The sequence below is a fragment of the Monodon monoceros genome, unplaced genomic scaffold (assembly GCF_005190385.1).
Source record: "Monodon monoceros isolate NGI ecotype Baffin Bay Population unplaced genomic scaffold, NGI_Narwhal_1 Super_Scaffold_17, whole genome shotgun sequence".
In the NCBI taxonomy this organism is placed as follows: domain Eukaryota; kingdom Metazoa; phylum Chordata; class Mammalia; order Artiodactyla; family Monodontidae; genus Monodon; species Monodon monoceros.
In genome coordinates, this window is record NW_021703773.1 from 642,273 (window position 1) to 668,371 (window position 26,099).

The window sequence follows — 26,099 nt, forward strand, 5'->3', positions numbered from 1 at the left end:
ACTCTAGGCCCTATTTGTTTCTCAGTAATTTCAATCTGTGTCTGAATATTCTACAAATGTCCCAGAGGAAATGGGCTTATCATAGAAATGGAAAACTCAAAACCCACTTTAAAACAAACAGAAGGGAGAGGTCCTTGAAAAGGGAACTAAATCTCAAAACACCACTTCCTGTGCTCAGCTCTCTCAACGATATTCTAACCAGAAGAAACACAAATTCCAAAGGTTAGTCCATCAGTTTCTGGCGTTGTTATTTCATCAGAGCATAGGCAGAAAAGACACCCCTAGTCCAAATACATTTTCTCCACTGAACTTTTATACACAAATCTAACTGTACTTTTAAGGGAAAATATTTTCTTAAGCACGAAAGAGAAAAAAGACCAAAAACAGTAGAGCAAAAGCTTTCCTCTTAAAAGATCCTTTGTCAAAAAGCAAGTTTCCCTGGCTTCTCGATCAACCCTCCAGCCCCCAGCATTAGCTCTCCACCCCAGGACCCTGAGCTTGGCTTTCCTCATACAGCTCCTGGCCCTTAAAGCTGGAGCCTCTGTTCCATACAGAAAAGCAAAGACAGTGACAGGCTATGGCCAGCCCCAGAGGGGGCCTGCTGCAAGGAGTCACTTCCGCAAATGGTGTGGGAACCAGAATTACTCACCTGGAGAAAAACAGTTTCCTAAGAAGGTTCTGCAGTTCCAGTGGTTCTGGAACACATCACTTTCCACAGCCATCACCTGCTGTAAATCAACTCAACACTGAGCCCAAAGTAGCGACGGGTTGTCTCCAAGTGTCTTACTCAAAGCAAGGCTTGAGCCTGGCTGTGGCCCCTGTGACGCGGTGATGGCACAGCCAACGCACGCGGTGCCTCCCCAGCTCCCGGTGGCCGTCTCACCCCACGTCACTCACAGACAACGCTGTGCCATCGTTCCGTAAAAACTTTTCTCTCTCTCCGCCCACACACTGTTAAACTCCACATGATAATTTACATTATTACACTGAGGAACAAAACACTGGCTTGAGGTCAGCAGAAAATAATCATCCCATGGGCCTTTAGGAATCCTACTGCTGATCCCTTTGTCCTCTAGATCTTGAACAAAATGAGCCTGCATTATTTCAAAGGAATGTGACTACCAAGTGAATAAACCAGAAGAACTTAGTGAGAACTACCTTTTGCCTGGAAATGTCCTGCGATATCATGCTAACAGCTAAGTCACATGCCCCCAGTCACTCCCCCTGGGAGGGGTTGCTGGAGGAGAAGCTAAGCCAAAATGTCTTGGAACACCTGTGACAAACACAGTGGCCTCCCAGAGACGACCTGGGCAGTTGGTGTATATTTTGCTACTAAATGAACCCCAGCTGGTCTGCCAGGCTGAGGTAAACACTTCAGTGTTCAGGCCATAATGGTCTCTACTTAATCCCTCTCCACTGCCATTCAAAGCATTCAGGCAAAAACGACAGTTAATATGTATTAAGCACTTTCAATGTTCCAGGCATGGTTCTGAGAAGTTTACAGGCATTAATTAGCGCATTTAATCTTCATATCAACCCTACGAAGTAGGTAGTATTAACAAGTCCTCTTGACAGATGGTGAAACTGAGGTACGCGTGAGCAGGATGGCAGAGCTGGGATGTGCATCCAGGCAGTGTAGTTCCATATACCACACTGTGCGCCACTGCTGCCTCGTCTCCCTGGGAGAGGTCCGTGGCGCCAGTGCAGTACCGCAGACTCACCAACAGTGGTTAGACGGGAGGCACATGGCAAAGACGCTCTGGAAGAGCACAACGTATATGGAAGCCAAGAGAGGTGAATTAACCATGAGACTCGGAGCAAGTACCTCACTTCCTTGGCCTCAGTATATTCATTCATCTGCACAGCTCTGGGGGGGTGCAGGGCTGGATGAATATCCCTTCTACCTCTAAAATTCCACAACAGCCTACTACACCTGATAAGGTTATTATATTACTTACTGTATGACATTTAAAAAGTAATAAACAAGAACCTAAGGAGGGAAGAGAAAGCAAAACAAGTCTCATGATTTCTGTTGGATAAAAATCAAGTTTACAACCTAAACTGCCTGGTGAACCCCTGGCCATGCCCACACTAACTGGATGTGCTACTTGTTGGTACCTGTCTTTGTGCATGCTCATGGCACAGCACGGAAACTGAGTGTTCTTAGTGAGGATAACCCACTAAAGCAGCCCCTTGGGGGTGCCCAGGGTAGAGCACAGTATCGCCCCCAGTCAAGCTTCTGACAAAGCAGGTCCACTTCCAACTGTGTGATAAAACTGGGAGTTCTTTGTAATCCCTTAGTGAAAAAAAAAGTCTATTTACACACACACACAAGCACACGAGTTTTAACACCCACTAGCATGGAGTAAGTGCCCTTACTCGCTATAAAGAGAAAGGGCTGCCTGGATGCCACACGTTAGGAAGAGAGGAAGTACGGGCGTTGTCTGAACTGGGTAGGAGGAAGGATGCTGGTGAGTGGGTAGGCTTTTCTGGGTTGCACCCAGCCAGCTGGTATCAACCAGTCATGCCCAGATGACTCAATAATGATGAAGGCCAAAATTCTTTTAAGTTTTTCGAGAGACCCTTGTCTGCTGCTACCCTCAGGAAGTCTAAGAGCAGGGCAGGCAGTCTGCCACCCTGAGCCGCACCACCGGGATAGAAGCCCTGCCTAACTCAGTGCAGGAGGGTAACAGAATGAATTTAAAAGCATAAACCAACAAAGGGTACCTGTCCCTTCCTTTGTTTAATCAGAACCTGCTCTATCTGTAAGCAGAGGACTTGAGACCAATGCAGGGGTAGAAAAGGTAGAGCTGATAAAGAAACCTACCTACAAGTCACAGGAGCAGAAGGGCAACTGAGGGAGCCCTCTTCTGCTGTTTCCAACAATACAATGGACTTCCCCATTCTTCTCCCATTTTAGCCAGTACTTGAAATTCTTAAGACTCTCAGTAAGGGAGAAGTACCTAGAGTCCACTGCTGGATACACAAGGAGACTTGAGCCGGCTGACTGAGGATCACCCCAGCTAGTGTTTAGCCCACAGCCAGGGTTCCTTTACCTAAACCACAGCTACTCTCTGCAGCATCACTGTGTGAATCCCCATAAGCCCACAGCAGCTCAAGGCCACACAACGCCAAAGTTACACGCCTTTTTGTAATTCCTCTGTGCTGCAGAGACTGCTTAGAGGCCATCTATCAAAGGTAGTTTATTTTTTTTTATTATTTTTTTTTTTTTTTCCAGTACGCGGGCCTCTCGTTGTGACCTCTCCCGTTGCGGAGCACAGGCTCTGGATGCGCAGGCTCAGCGGCCATGGCTCACAGGCCCAGCCACTCCGCGGCATGTGGGATCTTCCCGGACCGGGGCACGAACCCGTGTCCCCTGCATCGGCAGGCGAACTCTCAACCACTGCACCACCAGGGAAGCCCTTATTTATTTATTTTTAACATCTTTATTGGAGTATAATTGCTTTACAATGGTGTCTTAGTTTCTGCTTTATAACAAAGTGAATCAGTTATACACATACATATGTTCCCATATCTCTTCCCTCTTGCGTCTCCCTCCCTCCCACCCTCCCTATCCCACCCCTCTAGGTAGTCACAAAGCACGGAGCTGATCTATTTTTGACATAAAAATGCTCCCACCAGGGGCTTAAGTGGAAAAAAACTTTTTTGGTTCTTCACAGCAAGCAGATGTTTTGTTTAGTCTTCTTTTAAGATGAGTTAGACCTCACAAAAATTGTGTGGTGTTATTTACACAAAGACTTTGTTAATATCCAGTCAATGAGAGCTCTTCAGCAAAGGATTTAGATATAACATATATCAGAGAAGGAGGACATTCACTAAAGAAAATCTGGTACAATGTGAAGGCACAGAAGCCTTCCTCTGATGTTCCTTTTTGCCAGAACATGTGGAACTAGGCACGGATTTCACTTGAGCAGAGAACCATAAATTTTCCTATTATTCTAACTTTTATCAGGAGATATTCAGTTTCCGTGTTGGTTTTTCCACTGTCAAGGCAACTCTCTAGAAGACTATGTCTCTGCTACAGTTGTTAATAAAAAAATAAAATCATCAGAAGGATTATAGTGACCCATTACTGAAAGTTAATTTTCTATACAGCCAACTTCCAGCATGAGGAATCAGAATCACCGTACCTAAAACTCTGAGCAAGAGTCAGACATTATTCGAATTTCTCTTCTTTTTTTCCCTTTGTACAATAAAGAGGCATTAGGAAGTTTCTTCTTCCTGGAGGGACACCTGCAGACATTCCGTATTCTGGATCTGCAGTTCTTTCTCCTCTTCTAATAATAGCTTTGAGATATAACCTCAGTCCTCACCTAGCATCCCTGACAGAAGGGCACCAAAAAAGGCAGAAGGTAGAGAGGAGAAGTAGGAAAGGGATGAGCATGGGACACTGTCCCTTGTTGCTAACTGAGCTTTGAGCTTGATGGGGTTAACATAAAACGCGTGATAAAAGCAGAGGCACGGGCTTCCTGGTGGCACAATGGTTGAGAGTCCGCCTGCTGATGCAGGGGACACGGGTTCGTGCCCCGGTCCGGGAGGATCCCACATGCTGCAGAGTGGCTGGGCCCGTGAGCCATGGCGGCTGAGCCTGCGCGTCCAGAGCCTGTGCTCCGCAACGGGAGAGGCCACAACAGTGAGAGGCCTGCGTACTGCAAAAAAAAAAAAAAAAAAAAAAAGCAGAGGCACATGTGCCTCTGTGGAAGGACCTGGCAGTGACGGTGACAGCGAAGACATTGATGACAGCCAACATCTCCTGCACACTTACTAGCTCCAGGCACTGTGTCAAGCACTTCATAAGCATTATATCTCAACTGATCCTGGTAATGCCTCTAGAAAGTAGGTATTACTGCGACCTCTTCAAAAAGGACAGAAAGGAGGGTTTTTTGCCCAAGGTAACACTAACAGGAAATGGCCAAGTTAGGCTGGGAAGACAAATCCGCTGGTAAAGAACTAGGTTCTTAACCCTACACACAATTCTATCCGTTGCATAGATAGAGTTCTGGCCCTAAAAGAGGTCCAGCAGTTAGCTTGATGGGATTACAAATGTTAACATAATCATAGGAAGACTTGCATTAATACCCTTTGAATCATACAATTTACCCATAATTAAGATCTAAATCTACACAGGGAAAAACTACAAGAGTAATTATTCTTAAAATATGAAGATATCATAGAAAGAAAGTAAAGGAATGGCCCTACTTCAGGCCCCTGAGAATTCTAGAGAGGATGGAATTTTCTACAGGTTGATCTCTCCCCTATTCTTTTTCAAGCACATAGAAAAAATCTGAGGTAGATACACTTCTGTCTTCCCTCAGAAACTTGAAAACTCTACGAATGACTCCCTGGGGCTCGAGCACTTTTCCTCTCTCTAATTCAAGGCCTTACATGTAAACAACTTGAAGTATGCTTTATCTTGGCTAAATATAATAACAATTAAGACTGAATCACTTCCACTGAAAAGGCACTCTGAAGTTAGAAAATCAAAACAGAACACTGGATGCATCTGCAATTTCAGCCACAACCCCTATGCCCCCTCAACGAGGATGGGCTGCTTTCTCACAGAAAAATAAGATTTATTACCAGAGAAGTTAGAGGCACAAAAACAATAACGTATAAGGACCTGTGCACTAGCGTGGCTCCTCTGCAAGAGAAGAGTTTAATCAGGAGAAATACAGGGAGGTCAAATTCCAGAATCATCTAGTCTGCACAGCATTTACTTTGGGTATAAAGAAAATGATGTCATTACAGGGTTGGGATCTGAAATAACTGTTCCATACAAAACCAGCTACAATGCCCAGTTCATTCCAAATTGGTGGGGAAAGGTTTGCACTCAAATCTAAGAATGTACAGCCATGGAAGGCTCAAAGCACATCATATGAGTTCACAAACTAACCTAGATTTTCTAAAACCTTGTTGCTTAAATAAAGTTTTAACTTGAGGGTAAGTTTGTTCTAAATGTAAAAACAGCAGGAGGTAAGAATATGATATTTAGTAAACTAGAACATTTCCTCAGAAGTAAACAGCATATTGCACTAATACCATTCTGGTTTGAGACTATACTAGTTGTAGGTCCTTGGCACATGGAGGCAGACACCACCTTGGCGGGGAGAGGCCATCACAGCAGGAGCGATCCGGGCTCGCACAGTCTCCTGGAGTGGACACCCAGGGCCTTCGGCAGCTGCGCCATCCCACCGACACAGTCCTGCTTGCCGTCCCAAAGTTAGTGACATAAGCGGGGTGGCAACTCTCTCCTCAGTCATCACTTCCAGGGGCACAGGACAGGGTTTCAGGGTTTCAAGTACTCCAAGTTGAGAGGGCTCTGGAATCACCACATCGCACCCTGTCAGTTGTGCCCGTGGGGTGGCTGGGGGCTCCGTGAGCCCTCTGACTCTCTCCTCTCCCTCCCTGTTGCCCACAGGTGAAAGTTCCAAGGTCTCATTACTACATCAGTTAGGAAATGTCAGAAGAGAGAAACTCAGATGAATCAAACTATCTCCTTGTCTAAAAATCTGACAGGAGAGAATACTAAAATTATTGTTTTGAATAAAATAAACATATATAAATGAATCCTTTATAACTCTGTTGACCAACAGCACAGATAACTAAATGCAGTTGTAATGACCTGCACTCGTACTGATCTTCTTCAGTTAAGTCAGTGGGATGAGCCTCAATAAAAGAATTCTCCAGGACTGGGAAGAGTGGGATCCTTCACCGAGTTGGGATGTATTTTAAACAAGGTAATTTGCCAACTCTAAAGTTGCCCTGTGGTACTGAAAGAATAAGGATAGGAAAAGGAGATTTTCAGATCCCATTGTGACCAGAAAATATGCTCAGTAAGCCATTCAGTGCATGTGCTGGGCCTTACGGATGGAATATAAGCGTTCTGACTGGCACTACCATTAAAACAAGAAGGCAAAGGCAGACAGTTCCCTGGAGAAGCATGGCTGTCCCTGCTAAACCTCCCCTCGAGGTTCAAAGGCACCAGCAGCTCTTCAACCTGAATGGGAACAGGCAGTTAACACGGGCTGGGGGACGAGTGTCCTTAAGGCTTATGTTGAAGGTAAACAAAGAAACAGAAAGAGGGAGATGGACAGAAACATTTCTGCCACCCCTGGAGGGAGACACTCCTTGTGAAGGGACAGACAGTTCAAAAGTTCCATGGCCACAAAGGAACAACTCAGACGGGGAGGCCTCTCCTGTTCCTGGGCGGCTGTGCTCCTAACTGGGCGCCTCAGGCTGTGACACCTTGATAAATAAACACCAAAATCTGCACACTGACTAAAGACAACATCAACTGTAAGACGCTCTGTGGTAACTGGGAGTTAGTGCTGCACAAAAATTATAAGACAGCCTCTGCCCAAGGAGGTTGCAGGCTGGATACAAGGCATCCGCACAAGCTGGCTGCTCCTCTCCTTTTCCCGCATGGCCACTCCCCTCCCACATCCTGCAAATGAAGAGGGGGATCTCAAGTTCCTGGCACACTGGCTCTGGAAACAACCCTAAATACTGCCCTGCCTAGCCCAACTCCCTCATTTTAAACATGACACCAGCTCAGAAAAGAGTAAGGGGGCTTCCCTGGTGGCGCAGTGGTTGAGAGTCCGCCTGCCGATGCAGGGGACGTGGGTTCGTGGCCCGGTCCGGGAGGATCCCACATGCCTCTGAGTGGCTGGGCCCGTGAGCCATGGCCGCTGAGCCTGCGCATCTGGAGCCTGTGCTCCGCAACGGGAGAGGCCACAACAGTGAGAGGCCCGCGTACCACAGAAAAAAAAAAAAAAAAGAAAAGAGTAAGGGACATGCCCGGAGTCACAGAGCTAATGTGAGGCACGATAAAGCCCAGGCTCCAGATGGTCACGTCCACGCTTCTTCAGTTCCAAACGGAGAGAATATGTCCCCTAAGTGTAGGCCTGCAACATACACGCACTGAACACTGAGACTCCAGAGACGATTACGTGGACATTTACCTCCTCTGTCCTGGTTTCATTTCAGCCGCTGGGGCCCACACTTCTGCCTTCATGTGAGAAACAGGGACCCTCTGATAAGGGGCGGAAAAGACGCAATCTTTAGTTCCTTACTTCAGCCAAGAGAAGAAGAATTAGTCTCCTACCATCTCTGCACTCGCCTTCCTAGAAGAGGGGCATTTGGGTTTCAGAATAAGTATTTCTTCCCAAGCAGTTCAGACTGAGGAAGGGTAACGAGTGGTTGTTGCTTTCATGGAAGAACATGCAGAAAGTCAGGCTGTGCAAAGCCGCCCAAGAAAGTCGGGGAAGAGTGGACCCTGCTCCCTCATGCATCTGCTTTCTGGCCTCCCAGCCGGCCAGAGAGCGACATATGCGGTGCTCAGCCCTGGAGTAGTTCTACCCGCTCCAATTCCAGTCTCCTAGCTGCTTTTCAATCTGTTCTTGGGTAGAAAATCCTAACTGGTCACAAAGAGCTAATCTCAGGAGCCAGAATTAGTACGATTTCATAGAGCCAAATAATGAATTTTTTGAGTTGAGAATATGCTTCGTGAATTGCTGAATCTAATCTCATTTCCCAGATGAGTGAAGGAAGGCCTCGGAGGGAGGTTAAGAATCTGGATATGAACAGAACTAGGGCCACAGCCCACGCCTCCCAACTCCCAGCACGACGCTCTTCCTACGGCCCCCCGGCATCACCAGCAGACACGGGACAACCTCAGAGGCCCACCCTGCACAGACGGGTCAGGAGGCAACCCCTGGGCTCATCAGAGTCAGGCTGGCCTCACGTGTGCAATGGCCACGGCAACACGGCAGCTTAAAGGCCTTGTCCATCTGTGCCTGTGGAGGCTCAGCATGATGGAAAGGCGCTGAAGACAGAGGGAAAGGTAGCAGGAAAAGAAAATACGCCATCAAGAAAACAGGTGAAAAGAATGGCATCCAAGCACAGAAAGGACAACCACTGGTCACATAATATATACAGTACTGTGAGAAAAAAATATCCCTAAATCCTGTTACTTCCTTTATAATGACACTTTTAACCAACTTGGTGTACAGTTACAGCAGACTGCTATCCTCAGCTGTTTTCATAAAACTGAGAGCAACACAAGATAAATATTACTTGTACCCCGGCCGACCCTGGGTGGATCGGGATCCTTACCACACCCTGGGCGGGGCAGGCCCACCCTGGGCACTCGGCCCAGCTCCTGCAGATGGACCTCGCAGCCTCCCAAGAAGACCCAGCGCCACAGGAAGGGCTCGACTGACTCAGGAGGGGCAGCTCCCCAGGAGGAGCAGCAGGGCAAGATGACACTTCACACGCTGCACTGAGGCTGCCTGAGGGGGGTGTGTGTGTGTCTGTGTGTGTCTGTGTGTGTCTGTGTGTGTGTGTGTGTGTGTGTGTGTGGTGGTGGGTATCTGTTTTGTTCAATCTAAATTTCCCAGTAAAATATTTTGTTAGCAAAAATGTTTTTCTCATTTCAAAAGAAAAGGTTTCTTTCCAGGGAATGGGTTGTGAAATCCACACTGCTTACCAACTGAGGAGCCCAGGATGACAGAATCCCACAGCGAAGGTGGGGCCGTGGGCTCAGCAGTCTGTCATTATGTTAAATGCCACAAGTGACATTCTTCGGCTGTCTTTCAGGTGGAGGCTTTTGAGTTCCCTCGTACTTCAGAAAATGCTCAGCTATGCAATTTCCATGGTGAATTCAAAGTCACAGCCAAGGATGGGACACACCAGCTTCGCAAGGTCAAGATGCCAGAAAATTCAAGGCAAAATCCACCTTACACCAACTTCCTCCTTAGGTTTACTCTCCATTACCTTTTTTTTTTTTGAATTTTTGAATTTTATTTTTTATACAGCAGGTTCTTATTAATTATCCATTTTATACATATTAGTGTATACATGTCAATCCCAATCTCCCAACTCATCCCACCGCCACCCCCCTGCCGCTTTCCCCCTTGGTGTCCATACGTTTGTTCTCTCCATCTGTGTCTCTATTTCTGCCCTGCAAACCGGTTCATCTGTACAATTTTTCTAGGTTCCATATATATGCATTAATATACGATATTTGTTTTATCTTTCTGACTTACTTCACTCTGTATGACAGTCTCTAGATCCATCCACGTCTCTACAAATGCCCCAATTTCGTTCCTTTTCATGGCTGAGTAACATTCCATTGTATATATGTACCACATCTTCTGTATCCATTCGTCTGTCGATGGGCATTTAGGTTGCTTCCGTGACCTGGCTATTAAATAGTGCTGCAGTGAACACTGGGGTGCATGTGTCTTTTCTTTTTTTCATGGCTGCCACAGGACTAGATTCTGTACGTGTAAAAGTTACCATTGGCCACATATGTTTGTCAGGTTTTTTTGAATTTTATTTTATTTATTTTTTTATACAGCAGGTTCTTATTAGTTATCAATTTTATACACATCAGTGTATACATGTCAACCCCAATCGCCCAACTCATCACACCACCATCCCCACCTCTCACAGCTTTCCCCCCTTGGTGTCCATACGTTTGTTCTCTACATCTGTGTCTCAATTTCTGCCCTGCAAACCAGTGCATCTGTACAATTTTTCTACATTCCACATACATGCGTTAATATATGATATTTGCTTTTCTCTTTCTGACTTACTTCACTCTGCATGACAGTCTCTAGCTGCATCCATGTCTCAACAAATGACCCAATTTCGTTCCTTTTATGGCTGAGTAACATTCCATTGTATATATGTACCACAACTTCTTTATCCATTCGTCTGTCGATGGGCATTTAGGTTGCTTCCGTGACCTGGCTATTGTAAATAGTGCTGCAATGAACATTGGGGTGCATGTGTCTTTTTGAATTATGGTTTTCTCTGGATATATGCCCAGTAGTGGGATTGATGGATCACATGGTAATTCTATTTTTAGTTTTTTAAGGAACCTCCATACTGTTCTCCATAGTGGCTATATCTATTTACATTTACACCAACAGGGCAAGAGGGTTCCCTTTTCTCCACACCCTCTCCAGCATTTATTGTCTGTAGATTTTCTGATGATGCCCATTCTAACTGTGTGAGGTGATACCTCATTGTAATTTTGATTTGCATTTCTCTAATAATTAGTGATGTTGAGCAGCTTTTCATGTGCTTCTTGGCCATCTGTATGTCTTCTTTGGAGAAATGTCTATTTAGGTCTTCTGCCCATTTTTTGATTGGGATGTCTGTTTTTTTAATATTGAGCTGCATGAGCTGTTTATATATTTTGGAGATTAATCCTTTGTTGATTTGTTTGCAAATATTTTCTCCCATTCTGAGGGTTGTCTTTTTGTCTTGTTTGTAGTTTCCTTTGCCTTGCAAAAGCTTTTAAGTTTCATTAGGTCCCATTTGCTTATTTTTGTTTTTATTTCCATTACTTTTGGTACTCTCCATTACCTTCTAAACCTGTTGGCCATGTCCCCACCTCCAATCCTGAAGCAGCACTTATAACACCTGGCACTTAAATAGATATTGATCTGCTTGTTACAACGTTTATGGTAGGTCAGTTTGTGAGACCCCACCCTTCAGAATTTAGCAAGAAGTGTCAAGCCTTGAGCAACAGAATCTTCACTCACATTGCAACTGAAAGGGTCTAGAGCAGAGATAATTCCTGTAACACACAGTCACACACTCAGATCATTCAGCCAATCACAGACAAATCTGTGTTCCTCCTACCAACCACTGCCTTAAAAGCCAGAAGTGCTGGAACTCTCTAGGTGACCTATTTCAACCAGAAGGACAACTCATGAGTCTCTAACAGCTGGCTCATCTGATGGGTCCCCCAAGGGACTCACTAGAGATACAAGTTCCAGCGGTCAGTGACTGTCTCCCCTTACCTGGGCCAGTCCTGAGCCTTCTGATTTGTAAGCTGCAGAGATAGTTTTTAACTGTCTTTTTGCTTATCTTTTAGCAGCAAAACACTGAAGAAATACAAATGTTTCCCTGTCATTCTGTCACCCAGAAATGCAGTCTTGTCCTGGGAAAGCCAGACTAAAATGTCCACACCTGCTAGATGTGCTCCTCTATTCAACAAGATTTAGACAAAGAACTTAGGAAACCAGGATGGATGAACAGCACTGAGAACCAAACCACAGCAACGCAAACATCTCGCACACACAGCCTGGCCAAAGGCCCTCCCTGACCCAAAGGGATCACTGTCTCCAGCTCCAAGAAATTCATTCTCCATTTCTTCTCCTGGTGGCATCTCCATTTCAGCTGCCAGGGCATCCTTCTTCTCTTCCCCTTCAGGTTCTCACAGCTCCCATAACAACAGGTCTGAGACACAGAAGCCCTAATCAAAGGTGACCAATTCTGGATGAATATAAAACAAACCAATGTCAAGGTCAGTGGCTTATGGGCAGGACAATTTGATACTTACCCTGAACACCCCATCACCCTTTTCCACATTTAGGGCTCAAAAGTCAACACAGCATTCCTCAACTTGCTGTTCACAGCCTCATTACTCACTTGTCTTATCTTTTTGAGGATAACTGTCCCAAGTTGTTTAAAAGGGGAAGCAGAAATTGTTCAGTAATTTGATGGACACAGCAAGGTTGAGGAAAGACAGAAAAAGGAAGAGAATCATCATTTCCATGTCAAATACAAATGTCTTAAAGATGAGGACATGCAGGGATCAAGAGAGGAAGTGACTGGGTCTCAGGATCAGTAGCAGAGCTGGGCCAACAGAGGTGCTCTGGGCCTCAGTCCCCAGTGTCTCCCTGGCTGAAAAGCAGGGCCTCCACAGAGGACCAGCTGAATCAACAAAAGGGAGTAGCTTGTTGAAGAACATGCTGAGCGCAGAAACTCTGTTGCCTGCCCTGCTTCTGAAGACAGGCTGTAGGCATGCCGGGACCACTCAGGAGCAGATGGGACACACGATACTCACAAAGAGGTTGGGTAAGGTCAAGGACACCAAACACTTAAGAGACTTAAAGAATCCACAGAGCACTTCGTAGTCTACCTAGCACTGTCACGTGCATTATTTTACTTCACACCTCACAATGGTCCCAGTTTCCAAGTAAAGAAACTGAGGACCAAGGAAGCTCTGCCCCGGCTCACAGCTGGTAATCAGCCAGGCTGGCAGCTGAGCCCGTATCTTCCAAGCCCACACTCAGCACACCTCTCTGACGCTCCCTCAACCCAACGTTACTAATGACAAAAAGCCAAACACAACTGTACACCAGTGGGGTGACTGAACCACACCCTCAGGCCAGCTACATAATCACTAATATCCCTGCTGGAACCCAACACAGGCTCTGCCTCCCTAGAACGTCAGGACTGGGCATTTTCAGAGCAGGGTCAGCCCTGGCATCTGCTGAGAGAGGCCCATGGCTCACTCTCCTGCAGGAACTCTGGCCTGATGGCAGGAACCACGGTGTGGCTACAGCTGGCCCTGTCGAATGCACTCAGCGTTGGTGACACAGCCCAGCTGTGCAGGCGCGCGCCCTCCAAGGGGCTGCTAAACACTCCAGCGCTGCGTGGTAGAGCTGTAGGGAGGAACCACGTTTCAGGAGGCTGGCAACTCCGAAAGAACTTTCCATCGTTTGTGCTTTCACACTGTAAGGTAGTTTAAAATTGGTCCCCAAAGAGCTGCACAGACCATGCCTTGCAAGGACACCCTACGAACCATCAGGAGGTCTCTTCGGCAAAGTGGGACCACAGGGACTTCAGTTTGAATTGTTACCATCGGCACATATTCCTTTTGTATTTCTGAAAACTAGTTCAAAATTAAATTTAAAAGCTATAAGGATTAGCTGCACTGGAAAGTCATGCAGGCAAACAGAAACTGACTAAACTATTTTAAATTAAACAAAAGCCTTAGAAACACTAATCTAGACATGAAACCTTTATAAAAGCAAAACAGGGGAAAAGAGACTCATTTACAAATTGTATGATTTTTCCCCTCATAGTAACGGAAAAACATAGAGCAATTCTTAAAGGAGCAAACAAATTGTTAGGCATTTTCGCATATTTTATCTCATTTAATGTCTTCAATAACCACGGAAAAAAGACATCATCCACAAGCTATAGTCCAGGAAATAGGAGCTAAGGAGCTTCGCCCAGCCACTAACTCCTGGAGCATGAAGACAGAGCGGGTCAACCTGTGAACATAGAAAAACCCGGTAAGAGTGGCCACCGCTCCAGGCAGAGCACGACCTGCACCTACAGGAAGAACCAGAAGGAGCGGCCAGGTCCCGACAACGTTTCCACTGCACTCCCAGTGTGGGCTGCGTGGCCCCTGAGTGGCACGTGAGTGCACTCAGTGCTGTTCTCCCCGTTCAAAGATGATGAAACTAACCCTCACTGAAAGGACTTGAGCATAAAGACGTTTTCACAGTGTTGATGGTTTTGTACCAATCTACCCATCTTCCTCCCTCCCTCTGTGGAGCCTTCCACAAAGGCTCCATCTGACAGATGACTGGGGGAGGGGGGCAGGGCGGGGCAAGGGGCCACAGGCGCTGAGGAGGCACCGCCTGGAACCCTGGCGCAAAGAAGCCCTGACGCGTTTACTGTGTGAGCGTACCCACAAGTCCATGTTTGTGACCACCGGTCTACAGGCCCAGGCCCAGGCCCTCTCACGTCTGATCTAAGGGAGAACGACTTAAACACAGTAATAGCCGTGCTTTATTCACACTTGCTGAGCTCTAAGACAGGAGAAAGGCTGCTGAACTCGCCCACGCACTGCACCTCTGTTAACCCTCACAACCGCCACCCCGTGCTCGCTCCAGTCACCGTTCGTACTTCACGTGTGAAGAGACTGAGGGTCAGGGTAGTGAAGTAACTCACTAGAGGTCAAACGGTAAGAAACGGAGGTAAAACTTAAACCGCTGAGACTATGACTCCTCAGTCCAGGCTCATACATACTCACCAACACACCAATTACACTCAGCTGACTACCCCAGACATCCAAGCCCTGAGGTTCTCACCGGCCTTGGGGTGTCCATGAATCTTTTAACTCCAAGCATCTCAAGAATGGAAGTAATATCAACGCACTGGCTCTGGCCCTTCTCCACCATCTGACCCTAGAGCTGCCCAGCATATGCCCTGGCCTGAACATGAAGAGAGACCTTCCCAGAGAGAACTGTGGAGCTCGTTCCCTCAGCTCCAGATAAAAACTCCCTTTACCTTTTTTCTTTAGATAACGGACTAGTCTTTGAAGTTTCAAAACCAACGCCAAATTCTAAGACAGATCATGTCTCTACACTAACAGCACAGCCAACTTCCCTTTAGAGCAGTGATACACCAAAATAAGAGTGGGAGCCTTGCGCAGCAGTCAGAATGGACTCCACTGAAATGACAAAGCTCAAGCTGGTGACCTCCCGACGCCTGAAGTTTAGTAGAAGGCGGCTGGCACCGCCCTGGGTGCAGGAGCACAGAGCAACACCTGCTGGCCTCAAAGGGCAGCACAGCTCCATCAAGGGAGCATCTCACTGCCCAAACATCACAGCCCTGTACAAATACACCCTCCGCACTTCGGACATCCTTGTTTAGAAAACAATATACAGGAATTATCATTTTCCTAAGTTTCTTCTAAGACTTTCTTACAATGTTTTTCACTTGAAATAAAAGTTTAAAATCCAAGGAATTTTCTGTAAGTACAATCACACATAATCCAGCACTGCCTGGGACCAGACAAAGAACATAAAGTCAATTCCAGTTACCTTTGCCAGCAAACAGCCTGCCCGTAATTTTGTCACGAATACAAAGAACATCCCCTGGTCCCATTTGTTTAGCAGAACTTCATCATCGGAAAGGGCTCTTTCAATGCACTTCTACAGCTGCTTCCTTTGGGAGCGCAGACTGCTGCACCCTGACTCGGCAGCGACATTCTCCCAGAACGCCACTGTTCCCTCAGGGCTGCGGGGTAAGAACTTGAAGAAGCTGATGGAGTACTTCCCCTTGCCCCGCCTCCCCTCTCCGCAGGCAGCCCCCCTCCAAGACAGCTTCAGAAGTCCAGATCCTGGGAAGCCACGCATGACCTCACAAACCTCCAGCTTAACTCTTTAGAAGCCAGGAGGCCAGCTGACTACAGGGAGAAAGGACAACTGTGCTAGCTTATCTGGAGTGGTTGCTGCTTATGTGAGAAAGAGAGTTTGTCCAACATCATTTGAAAAAGAAGAAAAAAAGTGTTAATCTCAGCATTGTTTTTCTTATGTAGCACTACAGTTTTTGAGGTCCTATTTTTAAAGACCATCATTTCCTACAGCACACACATTCTGGCTATAAGGGAATGGCTGAAATAGGCAATAAATAGATCTGATTCATTTATATTATATAAAATTCACCTGTGTTAAATTCACACTTAATTTTATGTGATTTGTGTTTTCCTATTTTCTAGTTTTGTTTCTGTTTTTCTGCTATCCTTAAATGAAAAGACTCATTTGGCCTTTTGCTCAAACCCTGCTTTAGACGGCCAGAAGTGGACAGACAACACTCAGGGCTGTCAGACGCAGGCAACAACTGCCACCAAGGCATCTGAGAAACTGCAACCTACGGGACTTGGGGGTGGGGGGCGGGGGCGGGGCGGACGGAATGGACGCACACCAGGCCTAACTAATGGATAACAGAGTCCACATCAGAGCTCCTGAAGGGAGAGGAGACTGGTTTCGCTTCATTTTTTTCCCATGCTTTCTCTTTAAGCTCCTGCTATTTTTGTTGGGATTTGGGAATTATAAGGATCAGGAGGTAAAATAACTAAAAATTACTTTATAAACAGAAGTAGATAAAATTACATACTCTCAAAGAAAATGTAATATGCCCTTTCAAGAATGCCTTGGTTCACCCAGAAAATGATTATAACTTACTGTCCAGCAATTTTATTCCTAAATATATACCTAGCCTAGAGAAACTCTCCACATGTGCACAAGAAACCACTAATTAGAATGTTCACTGCCATGCCATTTAAAATAACAAAAATACAAGACAGCCAAAATGTTCATAACTAGACAAATGGGAAAATTAGTTACAGTGTATATTCATGCAATGAATATTATTCACCAAATAATTAATACACTAGGGCTTTATGAATCAGTAAGAATGAATTTGAAATGTTGAGCAAATAAGTGAGTTACAAAAGGAAACAAGATAGCACTTATATAAAGTTCAGAAACATGTGAAAGAATATCATATATTGTTTATGGGTTCACACCTATATAGGCACAATACACGCCCACAGGTCATGGTGACCTTTAGGAAGAGAACAAGAGAGATGGGACCACAGAGGCACTGACTGCAACAATTTATTTCTCAAATTGGCTGGCGAGATGGAAGGTGTTTATTAACTTTTACACTTCTGGGTGAGCCTAGGACGTGCAGAAGTTGTAAAAGTCAACTGCATGATGACTGCCTTTCAAGTGGATTCAGTGGCCTCAATCTAGAAAATTAACACAACAGGAGGCAAAGAGATTAATAAGCCCTCAACTCCCCACTCTCAAGCCCCCAATCCAAGCAGATGTTCCTAACTCTACCTCCACCTGGAAAGTCTCCCCCAGCCCACAACCATGTCCACACACCCACCGGGTCCTCCAAAGCCAATGCTGGAATAGTCCTGGCCTCGGAACCTTAGTGCCCCACCCACTAGGCCCTGTTCCAGAGTGATCTGTAAGTTATCTGCCCCCTCTTTGGGAGACACCTAGTACCTAGTATAGAGCAGCTGCTAACTGAGTTCCTCATTCAACAAAAACTGGGCACCCAGCATGTGCTGGACTCTGTAACAGGTTCTCTGAGTCTTAAATCTAAAGACTTGTGAAGTTCACTGCCTAATAGGAGGGACAGGCTCAGACCTAAGTGTAATATTATATGATGAACCCTAAAATAGTTGCTAAGTGAATGGAGTGTGAATAATGAACATTTATAATTTTGTTTCACAATAATAATTATTCAATACCTCTTAATTTCTCTATACTAAAGATTTCATATTACTACTCTTGACTAGAAAATGTCACCGTTGTGTCGAGGTGCAGCTGCTATATAATTATGAAGAAAATAAACTATCATTAAAACTCCTCACCTTCAAGTAATCTAAGGCTCTTAGAATTATTATTACAGATAAACAACATCCTAAGTTGATCTGACCATGGTACACTCACAGCAGGTGACTTTGAGGAAGTTTTAAAGAGAAGAGTTCAAGCAGTGTTATTACTGAAAATAAGAGCCAACATTTTCTGAGTAATCATCAAGTGACAGTAAATTATTATCCCTTTTCCCAGATAAGTAAGCTGAGGTTTAGTAGAGATAATTCACAAAATATGAGCCAAAGCAGTCTGACTTAACCCACACTCTTCACTAGGAAACCATACTGTTTCCTAGCAGGAAAATGGGTCAACCTCTATATTTCTAGAGCAGGAATGGGCACCCTGTGATCACTACACCAAAGGTGACACAAGAAATCATTTCAAAGTTCATAGCCAGGGCCACTCACTTTTATGAACCTCTGTTAAGAAATTTCTCCGTCAGTAGCACAGTGACATATAACAGGCCTGCCGCCCCCCCCCCGCCCCCAAGAACACGGACTGTCTTGCTCAGCTTTTTATTCTGCCTTTAACAGTTTCCCGTGCTTCTCAAACTTTAAAGTACTCATGAATCACCTGGCAATTTGTTAAAAAAATACACATTTTGACTGAGTAGGTCAGGGATGAGGTCTGCATTACACATTTCTAACAAGCTCAAAAATGAGAGGTTGACAACTTAGGCTGAACATGAGCATCTTTCCACGAAAAGCTTCCGAAGCTGTCACTGCCTGGGTACCACCCTCGACCAGCAGAGTCATAATCTGTGGTGGCAAAGCGTGGAGAGTGCCTCCTAATTCCAGATTCAGAGAAAAGTGCCTGGGGACAGAGGCCCAAGCACAAGGGCATGAGAAGCTGTCAAGGGATTTCTCTAACATTTAGACGCTAGATGGTTTAGATGGAGTTTACATTAATCCTCATTAGCATGCATGAGAAAGATTATGTTCAACTTGCCTGGCACCATGGCCCTATGGTACTGAATAGCAGGGCTCTGCTAGGAGCTTGTGCCAATTTAATACAGTTTACAGAAAGTGTCTAAGACACACGGGAGAAAAAGAAAAACAAGATTAAAGCACTGGAAAGATACCCATTTGGGTCTCTGATAAATTGGTACTTCTATGTAAAAGACTTTCAGAGAACTTTATTTGGAGAAGGTCTCTGTCTTTTTTCTTCCCCAGCGGATCAATGGATAACGTTTCTCATCCAATGTTGCAAGTCTTGTGTTAAGTGACCTCTGCTGAGAGAAAACGTTATTGCTTCCTTTAAAAGTCAAATATTGCACTGATATATGAATAGAAAGATTGCTGCATCACCCTGACCAGTTAAAATAACCGCCAATCCAGTTTTTATTTAGAGCTATGATTCTCCTTGTAATAACATGTAACTCCAACGTCCTCTATCATTTGAGGTCTTGCAATATAGTCTTGGATGAAAGATCACCCACTTAGCCAGCACTCCACAGCACCCTTCACACCAACGTCCAGGTCACTACTTTGTATGTCTTAAGGTTTAAACTACAGAATTAGAATGCTTCTGGGAAACCCTGTTTCAAATCCAGGACCATTTCCTGAAGTCATCACCGAGTTATACAAGAGACCCCAGCAAACAGGGAGAGGCCAAACCCACAGAGCCAGAGCCAGGCCTGCCTGACAGGACAGCCACACCGGCTCCCTGACAATTGGACACTGCTGGGGACTGAAGGTGAGCACCAAAGAGCCGCCTGGAAACTCCGGTCAGAGGCATACGTCCTACCCAGGTGGCATCAGAAAGGGCTCCCGTGTGCACCTCTCTCCAGCCTGGCCTCAGCCGCTCCTCGCCCTCCCAGAGCTCACTGCGAGCCTCCCCTCCAAATGGTGACTCCGTGTCTCTGCATATGAAGGGTCCTCCCTCTCCTCAAATTCAATCTGTGTAAACAGACACCACTGGGAGGCGCCCTCTTACAAACCCTGCTGCTCCCCCCAACTCCCGCTGATTGTTTCCTGACTTGGTAAGTCATCCACACTGGAAATCTCACAGTCACCTTGATGCAGCCCCCGTGTCCTAGATTCAAACACTCACCAAATTCTTGCGTCTTTCCTTCTTTATCAGGCTTTTTCTTATTTATTTTCTTATATTCCTTAGACTATTACTCAGACTACTGCAAAACTCATGATAAAAATGAATATCCACAAACTAGAACTTAGCAAATTCTTACAACAGAACTGTAAACTGGGTGATAAGGTTATTTCCATTTTACCAGTAAGGAATGGGAGGTTCCTAGAAGTGAAATAACCTACCCTGGACCAAGCAGCCAGTAGAGAGGATGATCTGACCTCCTGTCTTCTGATCCCAAATCCCCATATTTATGCCACCCCACCACAGTACATTGAATTTTATTCAGGACATCCAGTACCAGGTGTTTCAGACAGCTCAGAGGCTGACCCAGGGCCTGAGCAGGCGATAGACTGGCATAACAACTCTTCTCCAGGTTACCACTGCTGTTCGTATTATCATTAGTTTACAGTTATCTCCTACTACATGCTAGGCATTGTGAAACCACTTGATTTTCTATTCTTGATTTTTTTTCACTTAATCTCATTTGCTTTTGAATAGGTGTTATTCATTCCATTTTACACTTGGAAAGGTTCCCAGGTTTTCTGTAACTTACTCAAGATCACACCCCCAGTAAGTACCTGAGGCAGGATCTGAACCCAGATATGACCGGCTCTGAAGCTAGGAGAGCCCCTGCCCTCAGCAATGAGCAGGGGCTCCTTTGCAGTTAAGAAAAAAAAAAAAAATCATCATCACAACTGCTTCAGAAAGCTAGAAAGAGAAAAATAAGAACCTATCTTCTACAGAACAAGTTTTAAAACATGAGAGAAAAGGCCTGAAGAGATCACCAGAGCAGCAGGAATGAACCTGAGAGGCAGGAGCTCCCCACCTGGAGGACAGAGGAGGTCAGCCAGATCCCCCCAAACAAGTTCACAAGATCAAGGTCTTTTCCTGTCACCAGCTTAACTAATGTCACATGATTTTAATATTTTACATTATACTAAAATACCTGCAAGGAATTCCCTGGCGGTCCAGTCGTTAGGACTCAGCACTCTCACTGCCGAGGCCCAGGTTCAATCCCTGGTTGGGGAACTAAGACACCACAAGTTGCGTGGCATGGCCAAAAATAATAATTAATTAATTAGTTAATTACTTAATTAAATACCTGCAGGTTTTAAGTTGGGATGTCAAAATGTATTTGAAATCACACTTCAACAAATTTCTCTAAGTACTAATCTTGTTTCATGTGGCTTTTCCTAGACAGAAAGACACTAAAGAAAAAGAAAAACAGGAAGAGAAAAGATACTTCCAATGTCTGCACTTCATTTGAGAAAGGTGAGAAGGCAGAAAACCGGCAACTACCAGCTGGAGTGGACCCAACTGAGCGGAGCACTCCCCAGGCGTAAGAGCTGCACACAGACGTAATCCACCCCCTCTGCAGGGCTCCTCGGGATCCTGAGCGCTCTCCGAAAGAAAAACTGGGAAGCCTAGACGTGGAGTATATATATCTGTTACACCAAAAATGTAATCTTAAAAGGCAGTTGTGTGTATTTCAGAGAATCAAAAGAGAAATCCCTGCCATATGGCTGTATTTGCTGTCCCTTTTCCCATCTGTCCAAACCCAAGCTCCATAGAAATAAACAATATTCAGCCCTGCTAATGGTCACAGTGACCACATTTGTGCCCTGCAGGCTTCAGGTCAGGACTTACTGACTGGAGCTGCAGTCTTCAGCTGATGGGCCGGAGAGGGAGAAGCACCCAGACACAAAGGAACCCATTGGCCCTGGGTATCTGTAAGTCTCTAATTATCCTTTCTAATTTTGGAGCCACGTGACTGGATTCCACACAGCACCACTGAACCCGCTAGCTAGCCTGAGTGCTCTGCAGCTGGACCACAAAGGGAGGGGATGCTACTCTTTGCTCCTTCATTAAACTATTGTGTTACATTCACAGGGTGCGGCTCTCTGGTCAACATCAGTGTTCAGAGCACCTGAGAGAATTAACTATTCCTGCCAAACTGATTCCAGGATCTTAAGAGGTGTTTTCAGCTTATAATGAGCGATCTATTTGATACTGCAAAGGTACATAACCCTTTAAAAGACAGAGTCAGCACACATACTCTCTACAAACGTCCTTTCCAACCCTATTCTAGAATATTACAGATTTGAAGTATTTTCTTCTTTGACTTACGTGGAGCTCAGTCCCGCTCTGGCCACAAAGCCTGGCTAAATCCAGGCCTGGGAGGTGTTCCTGAGAGGGAACTAAGGTGTGTTGAAGTGCCACAGGTCCTCGTCACCCTCCCCAACCACTCCACCTTTCTTACAGGAAGCAACACAATTGAGAACAGTGTCATCCTGTGTTCAAAAGAAATCACTGTCAGATACCCCCACTGAAATAATCTTTAATGATGTAAAAGCATATACTGATATAGAAAAGTATTTAAAAATATACCTAGGCAATGTCAAGCAAAAATATTTTTGTTTTGAGATCAAAAATAAGTGGTCTCTGGAGCCTGACTGCCTGGGTTCAAATACTGGGTGTGGCACTTACCATTTGTGTGACTTTGAGCAAGTTACTCAACTGCTCTGAGCCTCAGTTTCCTTACCTGGAAAATTAGAACATTAATGTTCCTTTCTCTTAGCTTATTGTGTGAATTAAGCACCATGTCTTTACTAAAGAAAGAAAACCTATGGAATACATATGATGCATAAGACATAAGATGGTGTTTAGAAACAACCTAAAGTGACCTTATAATACTGTCTAATACTTTATACATCAAAAGCAGTACCTCAATAGGAATGGGCTTAACTTTCTTGGTTCAAGTCCAGCTAGAATCAAAGCAGCATTATCAGCGCAGATTAGTCTTATCATTCCCTTTCCTTTGTGCTTTCCTCAGAGTTCACTTTATCCAACACAGTCAGACCCCCCAGTCCACTGTCAAGGAAACAGGAGAGACCAGTGAGTACAGGTGGAATGCTAAGCACATGCACTTGTTTTATTTATCACTTTTGCTGTGTTGCTTTATCACAACATTTATTAATAAATGAATTTTTTTCTCCTTGAAGCCAAACACTTTGGCCTTGAGTGCCTAACAGAAGGGAGTCAATCGGGGTGACAGTTGTGCAGTCAGCGTCCTAGTCTGGACTTCCTTAACAGACTCAGTACCTCAGTATCTACTCCTTACCTCTGCAGAGGGATGTTTTAATGCAGAAGAAATTTTTAAAAGCCTGATCATTGATTACATTAAAAAATTTATGGAGACAGGTTTATTAACAATTTGGGAATTTTTTCTCTTTTTTTTAACATCTTTACTGGAGTATAATTGCTTTACAATGGTGTGTTAGTTGCTGCTTTATATAACAAAGTGAATCAGCTATATGTATACATATATCCCCATATCTCTTCCCTCTTACATCTCCCTCCCACCCTCCCTATCCCACCCCTCTAGGTGGTCACAAAGCACAGAGCTGATCTCCCTGTGCTATGCAGCTGCTTCCCACTAGCTATCTGTTTTACATTTGGTAGTGTATATATGTCCACGCCACTCACACTTCGTCCCAGCTTACCCTTCCCCCTCCCTGTGTCCTCAAGCCCATTCTCTACATCTGCGTCTTTATTCCTCTCCTGCCCCTAGGTTCTTCAGAACCATTTTTTTAGATAACAATTTGGAAATTTTTTTCTAAAATTGAACACATACACCAACAACAACCACCAGCTCTACAATTACCAACTCAGACTTACGGCTCCATGAATATATGGCATGAGAGAAATTAGATCGAAAGAAAGAATACAGATATGAAACCAGGCAGCCTAGAACAGTCAATGTACCTGGTCTAGGAGTCACGCAATTTGAATTCTGGTGCAAGATCTGTCACCAGGTAATTCTATCCCACCCAACTGGGACTCAGATTCTTTACTGTAAAACAGGGTTATCTAAGACCCCCTTTAAGCTGGAAAATATCATTATTCTTCAACCCACGATTCCTCTGGTGCTACAACTTCTCCAAAGCACCAAGAAGGCAGAGAAGGTAGAGAAAAATATGAAAATTATTCCCGATTCCCTAAAATTTCTTAGAATGATTGAGCCCATCCTAATTTTTAACCGTGAATCACCAAACAAAAAACCTCCTCCACCTGTAACTGCTTATTATCTTATGCCAAGTGGAAGAACACAAATGGCGTGCCCTTGCCAAGCTGGTCTGTCCACATCACTAGCAGTGCTCAAGGATGGGTGAATGACCACTGGTCAGGAATCATGTGGACAGTGCCAGAGCCCATATCTAACATGCTTCTCATTCAGTACTGGAATTCGGTCTCATGGCTGGGCAAGATCTCATGGTTTGACAATGCAGGTAACACAGCTGAAACCTTATCTCAAGTTGGCCTGAAGTATACCACTGTCCACATCTGAGATGCTAAAATACTATAACCTACCCCAATACTCTCTCTTAACTACCCAGCTCTGCCCTACTAATGACTGGCACTCACCCTGGCCCCAATGATGGCTGCTTCCTATTCTGAGTGTGCAAACCACACTTGTGATAAACCTTTCACCTTCCTGTTCTGACTTGCTGATGTTTACTTCTTGTCTTTACTTACTTACCCTCCCTGTGGCTTCTGCAGCAAGGCCTCTCAGCCAAAAACACCTCAGGTCCCCGACAACTTCAACTCACTCCAGAAAGCTGGATTGGAATTTCAATGAAATTATCTGCATTTTACCACAACTTACAGTTACCCGAGATGATGGTGAAACTAAACGACTAAAGTAGCACCATCCACCCAGGGACACCCCCTCTCAAGGATGTCCCCTCAGAGACACCCCTCTCTCTGGCCCCTTCTAGAAACACCCCCTTCTCAGGGATGCCCCCCTTCCCTCAGGGATACCACCTCTTAGAGATCGGGTATAAATGCGGGTTTATCAGCCAGTTCTGATTCACACATTTGCTCCAGCTTTTACTTGGTACCAGGTACTGTGCTAGGTGCTTTAATCTATATTAACTCTTTAAATCACATGGCCACACAGCATACTAAGTATCATTAACCCTACTATGCAAATAAATAAAGGGGGTTTCAGAAAGAATAAGTGGCTTGTCCAAGAAATTCAGACCAAGGTCTTCTGCTTCTGAGAGTTGTGTGACCCAAGAAGACAACCAACATCCATGGTCTATTTCACATGGAAATGCATAGCTGCAACGTTACCATGTGCCAGTCTTGAATGTGCTCAGCCAATGAACTATAAACCTATAAACTGCTTATAGGAAACACTTAACATAGAACAGACTGATCATAAAAACAGGCTCATTAGAAATCTGTAATATGGGGACTTCCCTGGTGGCGCAGTGGTTAAGAATCTGCCTGCCAATGCAGGGGCCATGGGTTCGAGCCCTGGTCTGGGAAGATCCCACATGCTGCGGAGCAACTAAGCCCGTGCGCCACAACTACTGAGCCCGCGGCTCTAGAGCCTGCGAGCCACAACTACTGAGCACACATGCCACAACTACTGAGCCCACGCGCCTAGAGCCCATGCTCCGCAACAGGAGAGGCCACCTCAATGAGAAGAACGTGCACCACAATGAAGAGTAGCCCCTGCTCGCCGCAACTAGAGAAAACCCGCATGCAGCAACGAAGACCCAACGCAGCCAAAAATAAATAAATAAATTTATATATTAAAAAAAAAAGAAATCTGTAATATGTATACTGACTTTTAAAAAAAAGAAACACTGACATTTTTTCATACAACTTTAAAATAGTTTATCCCCATTTAACCTCCCCTGCACCTCCCCAAACATGTGAATTGACACATTTTAATTCAGGAAAAACATATTAAAACTAAATTCATAAAATGATTAAGAAGTTTAGCATTCTCTTCCCACTTATGGAGATGCTGAAGGACAGGTAAATGACCCTAGAACGATGAATGACAAGAGATGAAGTGCTGGATAATCCATAAAGAGACAGGGAATCACTAAATGACAGTTACAGCACATAAAACCTACATAATTTGTGATTTTGTGTTCTAGGGAGAGTTAAATCCTAAAGTAGAGAGAGAAAATAAGTATT

The 26,099-nt window shown here is 45.0% G+C and overlaps 1 protein-coding gene across 7 annotated transcripts in view; it reads right to left on the minus strand.

The window, feature by feature from the left end:
* Nucleotides 1–26,099, minus strand: part of PSD3 (pleckstrin and Sec7 domain containing 3) — a 565,580-nt gene that overhangs the window by 344,566 nt on the left and 194,915 nt on the right. The window lies entirely within an intron of this gene.